Raw genomic sequence first — 16,720 nt, forward strand, 5'->3', positions numbered from 1 at the left:
AGTCTCTAAAATTAAATCTTATTTTTCCAGAGAGCATTACGGAGAATAAAAAAAACCCAATCCAACACACAAAGGAAAGAAAAGTATCTCAATATTCAGACTGCAGGTTTTATTTATTTGTTTTTAATCACAGTGCAACAAGGTTTTGTTTGTTTCTTTAGCGTTAATGTAAAAGCATGATTAAGTAGTTTGTTTAAAGAACTACAGCAAGATCTGGTAAGAATTGGTTTTTTTGGTGTCTTTAACTAGCAAAGAGTTCCAGCTCCACAGGAATTAATGAGCTAAAAAGGCAAAGATTCATGATGAAGATGAGAGAGAGGCAGTTAGAGCAGGCAGAATGACATCTGCTCAGTAATTAAAGCTCTGTTACAAGGAGAAAATTTTAAGAGAGAATAAGCTCAACCAAAAGAGAAGTAACAACAGAACATCAAAAGGCTGAAAAGACGAGGGGCAGGCCAAGAAAAAAGGATAAAGCAAAGCAGAAAGAGGTATCATGCGAGAAGGGAGACACACAGCCCCTCCCACCACCAGATTCATTGCAGATCATGTCTGAACCACCACAGGCGCCTGAAGCGCCAGCCTGGTTCTCCAAGTTATTTCCCACCACTGTCACATGATGGAGGGAAGACACATCTGGCTGGCCCTTACAGCTGGATATGGATCAAACGGCTGTTAGGTTCCAGCCAAGGCCTGTTTAAGCTCCTTGTTCCTTTTCATCGAACTCTCTACTTTTATTATTTCCATTAGAAACTAGAAGAAAATTTATTCTCATGCAAACATATTCACAGTGTTAGATCAACATTGGATTACAAGCATATGAACAATGGAGAGATTGCCCTCAGACTATCAGAATACAGTTAGATACCTATAGCTAATAATTTATTAACACCAACTAGTCACAAAAATTGTTTCCATACTGGGTTAGGGAACACATTAGGAACAGCTGATCTGAGCTGTGCTATGTTAACATTACCCTTGTTTTTCTTAGTACTTTTCGAAGCCACAGAAAACAAAAGTGCATTTCCTTCTCCAAAACATTTGTTTCACGAATTACTTAAAGCTCACAGAAAATTGTCATAATTCCAAGTAAATCTCACTTCCACAGCCAAAACCCAATGTCCAGCTATAAACACAGGAAGTGGTCATAAAACAGCTGAGGACCAAGTCCAGATCCGACATGTAACAAAAATGTTGCTCCTTAGTGAAGTGGGAGCTGCGACCAGGGTTTGCATCAGAGTAATCTTAGCCAGAAGGCTCTGGCACTGTGAATAGAAGCAAATCTGCTTCGGTACATGAATCAAACATCTGTGGCTTCCCAAGATTTTCAAACACTGCATGGTAACGCACAGAATCAGAACAGCTGCTTAAGGGTGGAGGACAACTTTTATAAATGACCAGCCTCCTGTACTCTTCACGCTCCGTAAAGTGGACTATCAGGAATGTGTTTCTCCCCTCTGCTGCTCCTCCTCTCCTGCATGCCCTCTCCTAAAACAGTTAAGTTTGCTAGATACAGCTTCCTGCAGAACCACAGCTGCAGAGTAGTAGGAACACAGAACATGATGGAAGAAAACTCAAGACTCAACTTCACAGTCTTTTAAAATGAGGATAATGTCACCGGTTAGCCAGTCCAGCATGATGATGAAGGAAAGCTGAACTCTAGTGTCCATCGCAGCATTCCCCTCAACTGACCAGTGAAAGACCTTCCGCCAGGTTAACGTGCGAGGGGGCTTTAAGAATCCCAGGAACCAAAGAGAAAGGAGACAGCTAAACTCTCATCTAGAAAAAGAAATCGTCCCTTTTACACCACAAGCTGTGGACACGTGCTAAGGAAATAACAGTCTGGACTAAACCACTATACGCTGCTGACCATAATGCCAAGCACAACGTGGCCACTGACCAGTGTCTGCATAAAAGCTGGCAACGGTGAATGCTTTTAAAGTCAGCTGTTCTTCAGCTGTTACCTAACTGCCATTGAAGCCACCTCCCGGCTTTAGTCTTTCACTCATTCATCATGTTTAGAATGTGTTCCTGAAAGTAAGGAGGCTGGAATCAGTAGTCATTATAAATTAGATGCTGACAAGCAACAAATTGGAGAAGTCAAAGGTGATATGGATAATTATCAATTAGTTATTGTTAATTCTCAAATTAACACATCACTCTATAAAAGAACATATTCAAACTAACAGAAGTCCATTAATGAAGTATTTTCCCATAGTTTTTTTTGTTTGGTTTTTTTTATTGTTGTTATTGTTTTAATATTTTTATTTTTTATTTTAATTGAGGAACTTTTCAAGCCTAAATCTTTGATCCACCTCTTGAATATACTTTCAGAAGAATAGGAACAAGTACACAAAATCAAATGCTATTCAGACTGGGACTTCTGAATACACTCATGCATTTGGACTCGTAAAATGGGAGTAACAGATTCTCACCATCACACTTTTAATAACGTTAAAGTCTTGACTTCAACTTGGAAAGCCAAAGCTCTCCTACTTGCATGTATTCTGTGCAGAATAGCCTGTTGATGCACAACTTAGATTTCACTGCAGGTGACATGTCCTTTCAGTTATCATCTACCGCAGTTCAACAGCATGAAGTTGACATTCAAAACTAGCTATACACTATCAACAGCTAAATCGAAGTATCTGAGTAGTCATCTTCAAGTATGACTACATTCACTTTTTCTTTCATTTACTGCCACATCTTTTCACGACACCAGCTGTGTATCAGAAGAGTACATAAAGAAGCATTACCATGACAGTGTAGAACAATCCAGCCTTGGAGGGACAGAGAACACTAAACACGAACCAAGAAGCAAATAGTACTGTGATTAACTCCACTTTGTTCTCTTTGATTGCATTTAATTTTAAACTTTAGGGACAGTAGGAAAACTGAAAAGCAGTTACAAAGATATGTACAACTTCCTAATTGCAAAGGTCAAAGCTGGATAAAGCTGGTATATAAATGGCTGAAGTAAAAGCAATTGATCGTTCTAACTCTCATGTTAAATGCGAACCCCATACAGACACTAGTAAAGATTAGCTGCAAGCTATCTGTGCATCCCACAGTGGTATCACAGATTAAGATGGAAAATAAAAAAAATAATTAAAAAAAAAAATCAAACTATCAAAATTACCAAGCACTCATGCTATAGCTTTATGCGATATCAGACTTAGGTTTCAACCTGTGCTGCCCAAATTCAGACAAAAAGGACAGCAAGATAGTGACTTCTAATCCTCTTGATCCAAATTATCAGACTGAAATGAAATCAGCAATGGAGTTGCTTACGAACCACTCCTGGCAGTGACTGTATTCAGCATTCTCAGTAGCAGAGGGAAACAGGAGTAAATCAGTCACTAAGTTTCTTAGTGATACAAGCAACTTCAAAGTAAGCTGACTTCAGAACACCTTAAAGACAACTTGGGGGGGGGGGAAGTACTACTGAAGGTGAAAAACTGGATATAAGATAAAATACAGAAATGCAAGATAAGAATCTGCACCTGATGATGTACAGCAATGTCTCCTCTATGCCAGAGCCTATCAGGGAACAGACAGCAAAAAGGTTAGTAGACATTAATCAGAGGAGGACTACAAGGTGTAAGTATGATGCAAAGGCAAATTAACATGCAGGTATACCACACAAGGTATTATACTGGCTCACCTACTGTTCTGCTCACTTGCTCACTATTTCTCCATGCTCACACAGCAGTTGTGCCTTGGTATCACACTTCAGATGCTAAGCAACTAGTTACACATTTGTTTAGAAACAGCTACAGGCTAACTGCTGTGGGTAAAATCAGGCCAAGGCAAAACATGTACTATGACTAATGCCACTGTACAGAGAAAGACAACACTGACAGCAAATTCATCTAAATAGAAATCTATTGTGAATGTCATGGAAAAGACAAAATAGCAATACCATACCAAACAAGTAAACAGCCAGCTTTACTTGAGACATGTTTCAAGCCTCTCTACTTCATGTGCCCTCTATTAAAACACCCAAGGCACAACACACATTTCACCTACAAGAGATTGTAACATAATGCTGCTATGACAAAAGCACTTTTTAGTGGTATAATTTGATGACATTATTCCACCCAAAATAAGTTGTGAGTGCTTTCCTCCATTTTGGTAATATCTTTCTTTTACCAGCAGGGCCCCAAATTGGTCATAACACTCCAGACTTTGCCTTGTGACAGCTAAATACAGTGTAATCATCTCTTCCCTCAACTTGCCAGCTATGCTCTTGCTAATGCAGCCCAATATGCTGCCAGTTTTCATGGCTGCACAGGCATGCTGCTGACAGATAGTCCATTTGCTGTTCACCAGGATGCAAAGGTCCCTATCTGCCAGCACAGCTGCATGGTGTCTTTCCTTTTCAGAAGAAGTCTTCACATTTGTCTTCGTTAAACTTCAGGAGCTTTCTACTTTTACTTTCCTCTAACTTGCTGAGGTCCTTATGAATGACAGACCCATCCTGCAGCATATCAACTGCTCCCTCCAGTCACTGTGTGCTTTATTTGATTTTCTTCATCTATAGTCAGATATAAAAAGATATCTAGAGGCATCTTAACCAACATGCTGACAAGGATTACATTTGGTACATGTATAATAGCATCAGACAACCACAGATCGAAAAAGAAGCATGACATATTGAAGGACAAGTCACACACTGAAAAATAAGACCTAGTAACCTTGGATAACAGCACAGATACATACAAGAAGAGTTTTATAACTTATGAGATGTGTCATATGGTCTGAAGAACGTACACCACCGCAGCCTGTCACAGAATTCATTGACGCCCTGTTTTGCCACCACAAAGATTTTTCCCTGCTGGCACAGAGCCCCTCCACACTGAGAAGATGATGAATGCTCCCTGACATGCTGAGATAAACTTCCTCATTCATGCTAGTACTCCTTACATTATTAATTCTTCAGTCATTGCCACAAAACATTTTATCAATAGCTTGGAAAAACCTCATAACATGAACAGTAGGACTTTCAATCAGAAATGTGACATTTGCTTCATCCCTACTATGAAATCCTAGACACTTTCTATGAGCTTGGTGGACTGAAGTACAGAAATGCATTTCCTGAACCAAAGATTATTCTGCTGATGAATAAGACAAGTCTTCTTGGGCCTATAGCAAGCACTATCCATATTTCAAATTTCCCCAGAGAAAAGAAATAAGAATCAAGATCTCAGTATTAGAAGAGCCATTCTTCACTCCTCTCAAGTCAGACTTCTTTTATAAAATAATCTAATTAAGTAAGACTTCACTGAATTCACCTAATCATTAAAGCAAAAGCCTGCTTGTAGATACCAGTTCTTAAGGGCTTCTTCACCTACAAAATTTAATTAATCCTAAATCACAGTCTCTGATATAACAAACCAAGAAACAGGACAAATCCCTTTAGGATGCACGCTTCACCTGATTCATTCTTTACTGCAAGACTACACATGGCTCAAAAGATAACGAACATTATAAACAAATCAGTCTTCAAAAAGGAAGAACTTCTACTGCATTTAATATACATGGCTGAAAGTCAAAGTGATTACCACTAAACTTGCAGCAGAATTTAATGATCATACACAGCCTGCAAGGACATCTGTGCTACCTGCTGGCCCTGAACTGTCAAGCTTCTTGCTCATTACTGTTTTGCAGTAAATTGCCAGAAATGCTCAACAGTACTCTTTTCCCCTAATAGTTTTGCCTAATATTTTTCCACTAAACTTCTTTACCTCATGAGAGCCTGACAGTAAACCTATCTAGGAAACTAGCAAGCTTTCCACAAAGATTCCGATAAGCAGGATTTTCTTAATCTTTCAATTTAAATGCTTTGCTTGTGGTGGGACAGTTGCTAACATGATGAGGACACAATGCTGGCCATGAAAGCTTCAGAGACAAGACGTTGATTAAATTGCTAAATGTAAACTCACATAAGAATGCAACACATCACAATGCCTGTCCTGAACAACTTCGACTAGTAACTCCATCTCAAGAATGAGTCAAAAGCTTTTTAGGCGGCCTTACTATCAGATAAGGAAGTAGGACTACAGTATCAAGATGTTGCAACAAAAAAAGAGCAGCAGAAACAAGCTGAAGAAACTAATAGCGCAGTGCAGAAACTTCTTGTTGCTGAAAACTTGCAAACATAGAATCTTAGAATCATAGAATAGTTAGGGTTGGAAACGATCTTAAGATCACCTAGTTCCAACCCCCCTGCCATGGGCAGGAACAACTCACACTAAACCATGCCACCCAAGGCCTCATCCAACCTGGCCTTGAACACCGCCAAGGATGGAGCACTCACAACCTCCCTGGGCAACTCATTCTAGTGTCTCACCACCCTCTCAGTAAAGAACTTCTTCCTTATATCCAATCTAAACTTCCCCTGTTTAAGTTTGAACCCATTACCCCTTGTCCTGTCACTACAGTCCCTGATGAATAGTCCCTCCCCAGCATCCTTATAGGCCCCCTTCAGATACTGGAAGGCTGCTATGAGGTCTCCACGCAGTCTTCTCTTCTCCAGGCTGAACAGCCCCAACTTTCTCAGCCTCTCTTCATACGGGAGGTGCTTCACTCCCCTGTTCATCCTCGTGGCCCTCCTCTGGACTTGTTCCAACAGTTCCATGTCCTTTTTATGTTGAGGACACCAGAACTGCACACAATACTCCAAGTGAGGTCTCACAAGAGCAGAGAAGAGGGGCAGGATCCCTCCTTTGGCCTGCTGGTCACACTCCTCTTGATGCAGCCCAGGATACGGTTGGCTTTCTGGGCTGCGAGCCCACACTGAAGCCGGCTCATGTTCATTTTTTCATCGACCAACACCCCCAAGTCCTTCTCTGCAGGGCTGCTCTGAATCTCTTCTCTGCCCAACCTGTAGCTGTGCCTGGATTGCTCTGACCCAGCTGTAGGACCTTGCACTTGGCATGGTTAAACTTCATAAGGCTGACATCAGCCCACCTCACAAGCATGTCAAGGTCCCTCTGGATGGCATCCCTTCCCTCCAGCGTATCAACCAAACCACACAGCTTGGTGTCATTGGCAAACTTGCTGAGGGCGCACTCAATCCCACTGTCCATGTCACCGACAAAGATGTTGAACAAGACCGGTCCCAACACCGATCCCTGAGAGACACCACTCGTTACTGGTCTCCAGCCGGACATTGAGCCATTGACCACAACTCTTTGCGTGCAGCCATCCAGCCAGTTCCTTATCCACCGAGTGGTCCACCCATCAAATTGATGTCTCTCCAATTTAGGGACAAGGATGTCGTGTGGGACAGTGTCGAACGCTTTGCACAAGTCCAGATAGATGACGTCAACTGCTCTGCCCCTGTCCATCAGTTTCGTAGCCCCATCATAGAAGGCCACCAAATTGGTCAGGCAGGATTTCCCCTTAGTGAAGCCATGCTGGCTGTCACCAACCACCTCCTTGTTTTTCATATGCCTTAGCATGCCTTCCAGGAGAATTTGCTCCAAGATTTTGCCAGGCACAGAGGTGAGACTGATTGGTCTATAATTCCCCGGGTAATCCATTTTTCCCTTCTTAAAAATGGGGGTTATATTTCTCTTTTTCCAGTCATAGGGAACTTCACCTGACTGCCATGATTTTTCAAATATGATGGCCAGGGCTCCTTTAATCTTAAAGCTCAGGAACCACCCAGGAGCTTGAACACAGAAGCAGCAGAAGGAATGAAGGATTTCAACATTTGAAAACTCAAATATGTAGTAAGGTCAGGAAGTGGAACCACAAATATAACCATCAAGCAACCCAACTGCAAAAGATACAAGGTAGGACATCCCTCCATCTAAATGCTACGCCCTAACTATTAGCCTCAACAACTGGAGTTAACTAGTCATATGCTAAGGAGTCAACCTTTCTTTTAAAAGCTACAAGTAACAAAATCTGTGGAAGGATGAAGAAATTAATCCCTGATTGGGAAAGATACTTCTTATTTATCTCAAATGCAAGCAATATAAAAAACAGGGTAGCAGTACTTGAAAACTGAGAGAGAGTGATTGCCCCAGTACATGGCTCTCAGTATCAGTATGTTCCGAACTGATACAGCAAGACTTAACCACCTGTAGAAAAAAAACTCCTATAGAGGAAGCTGAAGATCAGAGTACCCTGTAATTATCTAAGAGCATATTTTACAGGTATCATATAATCTTAAAATGAGTCCTGTGTTTACTCTGATTTCAGAAAAATAAGGCAATATCTGTCCCTTCCCTTTTGTCATTTCATAGAATCATAGAATAGTTAGGGTTGGAAAGGACCTTAAAATCATTCAGTTCCAACCCCCCTGCCATGGGCAGAGACACCTCATCCTAAACCATGTCATAATTTACACCTACTACAGTTAGAAAAGTACTGTTGTGTCCAAACCACCATAAGACAGCAAAGCCTTTATACTGACCACCATGTTTCAGAAGACCTAAAGTTCAGTAGCTCTCTACAATTACATCAGGTGGCTCTTCTCTACCAAAACCAGAGGAGAGTTTCAGATTTGCTATGAAGACAGTCCTCAGCAAGTATTCACCTTTTTTGTCCATTTCAGAAGCTGAGTGTTTTGGTAATACACTTCCACAAAATCAGAATGCTCTATATGACAGTCAGAGGGGAAGTTGCAGCTTTGTTGCAATAGACAAATTCTGGATTTGATTTATTTGTTTAGCTATTAGGTGCATACACAGATGCACATCTCACAGCTTAAATTCTACACCTCTGTTTTGCCAGGCAGAAGGGATGACATTCACGGCCAAAAGTCAGATTCTGAATACAACAGCACTTCCCTTTGTACTAAAGGCGTGAATTCAATTCAAAGATCAATCCACAAAATGTCATTTTAAACATCAGTACACAAACATCTGCTACATGATATACAGCATTACTTAAGTTATACATCTTTTTAAAAGTAATTACAAGATCACTAACAATTGAAGACTAGGGTATTTTAAATGCATAGAAACACTGAGTGCGTTTGATACCTGTGTTTTCCTACTTAAAGTAACATCTGGCACCTAGAAAGATGGAAATCTGAAACTCTTGCACAGAACTTTTTTTCCTCCCCCCTCCCTCCCCAATTTTGACAGAATGTATTTCACTACATATGGCTTATCCAATTTCCTCTTTATCAAGCTTAAAATAAAAAAAAAAAAAAACAAAACACAACAGTATTTTGGAAGTTTAGAAACTTCAAAATCACAACCCGCAAACGAATCACTAGTTCTCCTGTATGTTTATTCATGCAAAATTGCCAACAGAGGTCTTCCCTGAATAACTGTTATGGAAGTCATATCAAAAATTCATTAAAAAAGTAAAGGTAGTTTGTGCATGTGCACTGACTGCTGCTTATGCAAAGCCACAATACGACTATTTAAATCCCCATTACTACTGACATATGAACACTAAAAATTATTGAAGAGCATCATGTCTGCATATTGTAGAGTCTTAGAATTTCAAACATAAAACTCACAAGTATCAAACAGAAAGCCTGACTCACAGAAAGATTCTTGCCACACAAGTCAGTCTGCCAACAACCTTTTTTTTAGTCTATTCTTGCATCTTGTCAGTTTCAAAATGTATACAGGACTTCATCCCATAAATTAGTTATTTACAGTGCATCAAAACAACTAATTTACCCTAGGTTTGAGGCCTGGCTACTTTTAATATTCACAAAGAAAATGTTATCCATAAAGTAACTATTCTGCCACACATGCAATGACTCCTCTTGAAGGGATCAGTAGGATGGAAAAAGTGATGTTTTAATCTGTTTTACTGGACTGCTTAAAATTGTTTAGTTTATGATCATAATGATAATATCTACTATTTCTCATGTTCTTGATCTAATCTTTAGTCATATGAAAGAGTGGCAACAAAACCAGGACTTACCTTGTCACACAGAGAAGTAGCAAAGACTCCTGCATATACTAAAAATCATGTTACAGTCCATATGCTCATCTGTATTTCCTCATAATGGTCTTCCATTGCATATAGCTATTTTAGCTGTTGTTTTTGTTACAAATCTGCCACTATCAAAAAGCAAACCCCATCATACATCACCTACACTCACAGGGTTATCAAAACCTCAAACAAACACCACAGTATCTGCTCAGAAAGGTCACAGATGCACTTACACAGTTTAAGCTTCTATACATGTTTTTAAACTGAATTCTGCATTACAAGCGAGAGACAGAAAAAAACCCAAGTAGCTAAATCAGTCAGAATTTATTCTTCTATTTCCTACCCACGTAAACCTAAGGCAGTGTAAGACATAACATTAAGTAACCACGTGGGGTTTTTGAAGGGATTTTTTTGCACTCCCTCATGACACTTCCACATTTGCATCTCCTTGAAATACTAAACTCATTGATTTAGCCAGAAAGGCCTGCATGAAGACCCAGGCAAAGGGTTCTTGGCTCTCTAAGCTGTAATTTCAGTGGGAACATTTCTGTAGTCAATGAAAATTAGATATTTTCTTTTCTTTTTTGTCCCAAAGCAGGTTGGATTTTCTCCCAGATCAGGACAGATTTCGCTTTAGAGACTTTTCAGAATAATTTTCTATAGTAAAAAATTACCAATAACTTAAGTCATATTGTTCACTGCATGAAGTAAGAACAGGAAAAAATGCTGACTCCACATAAAACAGTTCTAAGTACAAGGTTGTCAAGAAGCTAAGTCTGAAAGAAGATCACAGGATACTGCTAACAGAGCCAAATCAGCACATTTGCTATTCAGTGGCCAATGATTTCACAGATGGGTAAAGGATAAAAACAAAGCTACCCCAGCCCTATCTAGACCAAGACAGACAGACTATTTTATAGTTGCCTATTCCTTAATACTCCATTCAGTAACCCTGCTTTCCAGAGATTTTAATATTGATATTACCCCCCCCAAACATAAGACTGTCATCTCCATAACTTCAGTTCATAATGTAATTACACAGGATGAGCTTAGCTGACATAAATGAGACACTCCAGGCTAAAGAACCAAACCTCTTAAAAATTTATATTTAAAACCTGAATGACTGTATGAGCTTGTATAATTACAGTTACATTGTACACATATAAATAAGCTGTCCTTTTAATACTGCAAGTACTCATTAAAGATCAGTTGCACACGCTTAATTAATATCAGTTCTTCAGCAACTGATCCTGTGCTACAACAACATTATGAAAGCTGGCAGATTTTGTTACTGCTTCCACTGTAAGTACCCTTCTCACTGCGGGGTTTTTTTTAAACATGCCTAGAGAAAAACTTAAAAAGACCAAACCCAAGGAAATGAACATTTTAAGTTCCTATTAGCAATCTGAGATATAGTTAAGATTTTTTTAGTTTGCTACTACTTCAGGTAATTCATAATCAAACAACAAAGAAATAGAATCAGACTCACCATTAAAAACCCCAACCTTTCTAATTTATAACAGCCAACTCTGTTATAATTAAAAAAAAAAAAAAATTAGGTGCTCAAGACGACCTGATTTCAGGACACATTTATCCAACTTCCATTTGAAAGGACTGAAACAACTTCATGTTAATATGAAAAGTCTTTAAAAGGCTTCAGTATGATAGATTATAATGAAACTTCTTTAGTACGATTGGTGTAAAAGAAAACGCTCTACCATTGGGTTCTATCTTCCAATACACCCCCCTTTCCTAAACCAATTATTTTCTTAATGAACTTGTGAAAGAGGTAGTCACAGATATAAAATAAAAAAACAAATCAGTGACTAGAGTCTGAGTAGAACAGCACATACACTGTAATCTCCACAGAAGTGAAGAATTGGAATTCTAGAAGCACTCTGTTTAACTAACTCCATCAGACTCCTAGCAGCGTGGACTGACATGGTACACATGTAACTCACCAGCATCCTGCCAAGATAGTCCTCCATGTCACTACACTTCAGCTATGAAAAGTGCTGCTCTACAATCACCTACTGGGAATTATAAATATAACTACATTAAGTATGAAAAATGGTAAATGCAAACTTATAAGCAAATGCTTGGCAGCTTTCCCTTTGCACTTACTGTATCTTTCTTTTCCTCTTCTTCAGCAATACTTTCCACCCTGCTTTGCCAAGTAAGTTACAAACTTGCTTTTCAGTCCCAAACACCAAGGGCAGAAAGCCCAGACCAAACATTTCTTTGGAAAGTCCTCCTAAAACAGCTAGGTAAGCCTCAGGAAAACAGATTTTGCATGCAGACACAGTTCTTGGTCACATACCTCTTAACACCTTAAATGCTGCCGAGTTTACCCATGTGAGCAGCTTCAGTGATTTCAGCAGCACCATCACCACACACAGATTATGTGTGCTATAACCCATGCTGAATAAGAGGGGTTTATTTGCTACTTGCAGTACAAAGCAGGCTCAGAAGCAGCCTGCACTGCAGCACTGGACCCATTGGAAGTCACTGCAGAAGGGGCAAGTTTACTGATATTCCAATTACTATGTTTTCTTCAGAAAGAAATAAGCAGACCAAAGTATATGGGTTATGCACATAGGATAATTTCTCTGACTACTGGACAACCTCTATTCCAAATAGGCTAAATAAATCGCTTTCTTATATAACTCATGTTTTAAAGTGAAAAACACTTCCTGTTACCTGGGAAACAGATGCTTAATGACTAAACTTTGGTTACACAGTACTGAAGAAGAGAGAAAAAAAAAAATCATAAGTCTAGAAAGCTATAAAGTGGCGTGAGAGAGCCATTCAGCCTGCATCCCCTACATAACCCTGAGGTACATCTCAGCTGGCCCCATTTACGTAGGCCAGAATCAAAGCCACAGAAAACCAACACACATAACAGGGAACTTCAGTAACAAGCTAGTCAGTGGAGGCTTGCCTACGGAAATCAGTATTTCAGTTCAATCTAAACGGAAGACTCCTCAGACAAGTCCCCTTGAAGGAATACACTAGAATCACCAGTTCTACACATAAGCTATCCATGATATACTTTTACTAAGAATGGCAATTTGCACCAGTTTCATTTCATATTCTTTCACCTACCTCGTTCATCCATCATCTGCTCTGCAGCTCGGGTTTCAGGAAGTGAACACAAAATTAAATGAAAATAACTTAAACTTCAGCAACAGTAACAGACAAGGACAAAGAAATGATCTCAAAAATGCACAGCTTTTTACTGATGCTTATTTAAAGACTGGAACAGACTGAAGGTTCTTCTGTAGAGTTCTTACAATCGCACACATCACAAGCAACAGAATTTCACTTTTGTATTGTTTGCTGTTTTTCAAGATTGTCCACTGTTAGCCGCAAGCTGATGTATTTCCACAGCACTTAAACCTGCTTCTCCTTTTTAAAAATTTAGGTTCAGACTGATTAATGTGGCTGCTCCACAGTTCATACTTCATTAGGAGAAACCATTCTTTTGGTACAAGAATCAAAAATGAAGATGAAACACCAAGACAAAATCTTGCTCCATTAAGCACTGAAACTTAAATTCTCATGGTTTAAAGATAAGGAGAAAGTATACTTTCACAATACTATTTGTATAACAACAAAAAAAACCAAACAAAAAACCACTCTGGGAATTCCTAGTTATATACATAGAACTTGCCAGCACAGCTCAGTTCTTAGTACTCAAAGACTGCTTCAAGGCCCCTCCCCAGGCAACTTCTTCATTTGATGGGAAGTTATGGACACACTGTATTAGAACTGCAAACACATTTCCTTGCTAGATCTTTGGTCTGTCCATACTTTAAGAGAGAGAGTCATGAGGGAAAAGCATGTGATTTCAGTGAGATTATATTTCAAAGTGGGTTTAAAAAAAACATGATTGCAAACTTGCAACAGTGTGCCTGAATTCATACCCTTTTCAAAAGCGATTTCTAAATATCAAGTTTCCAACCCCAAACTGATCTGGTATAAACCTAGTGATGCAACAGGCCATCATTGCTTCAGGTTTTATAATTCAGAGATTTCTTTATCTACTGGGGGAGGGGAGCATGCCTTACTATTAAATAGCCCACCATACTTCTGACATGAATCTTTATAGCCATTGTTATCTAATCACGTATCAGCAACTCAACAGCGACAACCCATGCTCCCTCTATATGCATGTCAAGCAAGCAAACAAACCTTTATTTCTTTGATTCAGATAACTATGATATTCCCAATTACATCTCAAAGCCAAAACACATCAACATGAACTTCACAGGAAGCAGATAAGCAAGTAAGCCATGTGTCTGAAGGTGAATGTAGTGGTATGTTTTAAAAGATTTAAATCATTCCCTGTGAAAACAGGGATTTGGTGACTCATGAACTTCGACTCACCCATGTCCTCCCAGTTGTCTCCACAGCCATAAGAAACTAAACCATGACATTTCTATACACTCTATGCCTCCCAACAGGTTTATTTAACTGCTCCAACAGGTATGCTGATGGGAAGGATGAAGACTACACCCACCTGCTCAGCAAGATCAGGAGGAAGCTGCAGCTCTCCTTTGTTATGAGGAACACAGCACGAGAAGGTGCTTTATGTCCACACTACTCCCTGCAAGAATGCCAGAACATAACGACCTTGTTCTACGTTACTGTCTCTACCATTCCTTAACAAAAACACTGCAGTAAAATCCATTTGGAAGGTTTCTAGTATTTGGTTTAGGTACATGAAAAATACTACAGGATGTTTACTTCACGGTTTTAGCCACTTCCTATTAGTTAAAGGTTGAAAGGGTATTTCAGTGGCATCAGTTAATTACACCATAACATTTTCTGCAATTTCTTCAAGGGCAATAGTATCAGAGACTGTCAGAAAGACCATAACGCACTATATGATCCCAACAAAGGGTTTTCCTTAGTTTCCCTCCTTGCAGTAAAAGAATCAAGAGGGGCAAAAGAAGAATGATACAAAGTGAGTTCAAAGTAACTAGTATGTCTTAACTTGAAAAGACAGCAGCATGCTTCTGCTCACAAGTTCTAGTCACTATTTCTTGCTTTCAAACGTGTCTTCTACACTTCAGCAGGTATTGATAATTTAAAGAAATGATACTTAATTGTATAGCTCTATGGTTAAGCTAAGCCAACCTAAGATTGCATGGTCATCACAATGGACCCAAATTAAACATACTTGTGACAGAAAGTACATAAACTAGCAAGCATGTTAGGGCAAAATTTTGTGGATCTGCTAAACCAATATAAAAGCTGCCTGCTGCCTCAGGAAAGGTCTCACTCCCCACTGCCTTCACCTAGTCTTGCTTCTGGCAGTGAAGTTTCCTCTTCCTCCTCCCAGTAAAAGCTTTAGTAGGTCTCACACCCTTCACAATGCTGACTCAACTCACTAGCCTAGCAGATAACCATCCAGTCTCTTCTGCCAGGGCAGCAAGCTCACAGAAAGGTCCAACAACACAAGTCACCAGAGAAGCCTGTGGCAGAAGCAGCAAGGGACAAGCTGGCACAGAGACAGGAGCAAAAGAGGGAAGAACAGGAAGTCCACCTTCTGCCAGGGGTAAGCCATTCAAACCTTCTCCAACTTCCTCCACATCCCAGAACCATGCGATTGCTAAAGCTGACACAAAGAGGAGGCGTGAACACACAGTCAGACACCAGAGGAAGAGCAAGACTATTTCCTTCACAGTCAGAGCTCACCGAGCCTGTGTAAACCACAGAGCCACAGCCGCTCCAAAAATGGGCTCAGCATGGGACAGGAGAGCACAGCAGTGACAGATCTCATCAAGTCACAGAGCTGTTTGCCTCTCCATCATCTAGAAGGGCAATATCAGGCACAGACAGTGGATCTGTGTGCACAGACCAGCCACACATCCAACAGAATTACGTTGAGTAGACACAATGGTGCAAAATACAGAGAGAGAACGGCTAAAAGCACAGGGACAGGTAAAGGGGAAAGTTGCCTAACACAAGCAGAAGTAAACCTACAGGACGGACAGTCACTTGAGTGGGGAAAAACAAAAGAGTACATGCCTTGGTCTGACAACAGGAAGTAAGATTATACCGAGCTTGTTTAGTCCTGGCACCCCAATAGTGGGCAGATTGAGCATGGACAAACGCAGGGGACGCAGGCAGGAGACACTGGGAGCTGAAGTGTAAGCACAACTATGAAGAACTGGAGATGGACCAACAGGAGTGCATGCTCTTGAGCTGGATCAGGCATTGCTTCAGCTACTGATCATTTCCCGCACCAGCTGCCTACCACCCTCCATCTGCTCAAAGGCGGGTGACCCCAGCAGCGCTCACTGCAGGCTGTGCTACCGCCGCATCAACCCCAGTCCCACGTACCACAGATGCTGCCCCTCTCCTTGAACTTCCCAGCTCCCGCATGACCCTTCTCAGAGCCCCCCCCCCCAACTCCAGCAACGTCTTCGTCCTATAGAGCCCCACAACACCTCCTTCCTGACCGCCTCACACCGCCCCTCACAGCCACCCCTCCACACCCGCTGCCGCTGCCCCTGCCCTTCCACCCTATGCTCCCCAAATCCTGTCCCTTGCCACTCCCAGATAACACCGCCCCACACAGCCCCAGCCCCATCCTGCCACTCTCCAAGGATCCGGGCACCCACAGCTCGCCGCCACCTGTCACCCCCTGGGTCCCCAAGCTGCTGGCCCGCCCCGCAGCCCCCTCCCCGCCCCGCTGCGCGGCCTTACCACCCTGAGACACCCGCCTCTCTTCCTACCCGCCCGGCGCGGCCCCCGCCGCTCCATCGCGACCTGTCCCCCCACACGACCCCGCCCCGAC

At 41.0% G+C, this 16,720-nt stretch overlaps 1 protein-coding gene across 4 annotated transcripts in view; it reads right to left on the bottom strand.

Moving 5' to 3' along the window:
- Positions 1–16,720, bottom strand: part of ACAP2 (ArfGAP with coiled-coil, ankyrin repeat and PH domains 2) — a 69,614-nt gene that overhangs the window by 52,637 nt on the left and 257 nt on the right. The window lies entirely within an intron of this gene.

This window comes from Psittacula echo, assembly GCF_963264785.1.
Source record: "Psittacula echo genome assembly, chromosome: 7".
In the NCBI taxonomy this organism is placed as follows: Eukaryota; Metazoa; Chordata; class Aves; order Psittaciformes; family Psittacidae; genus Psittacula; species Psittacula echo.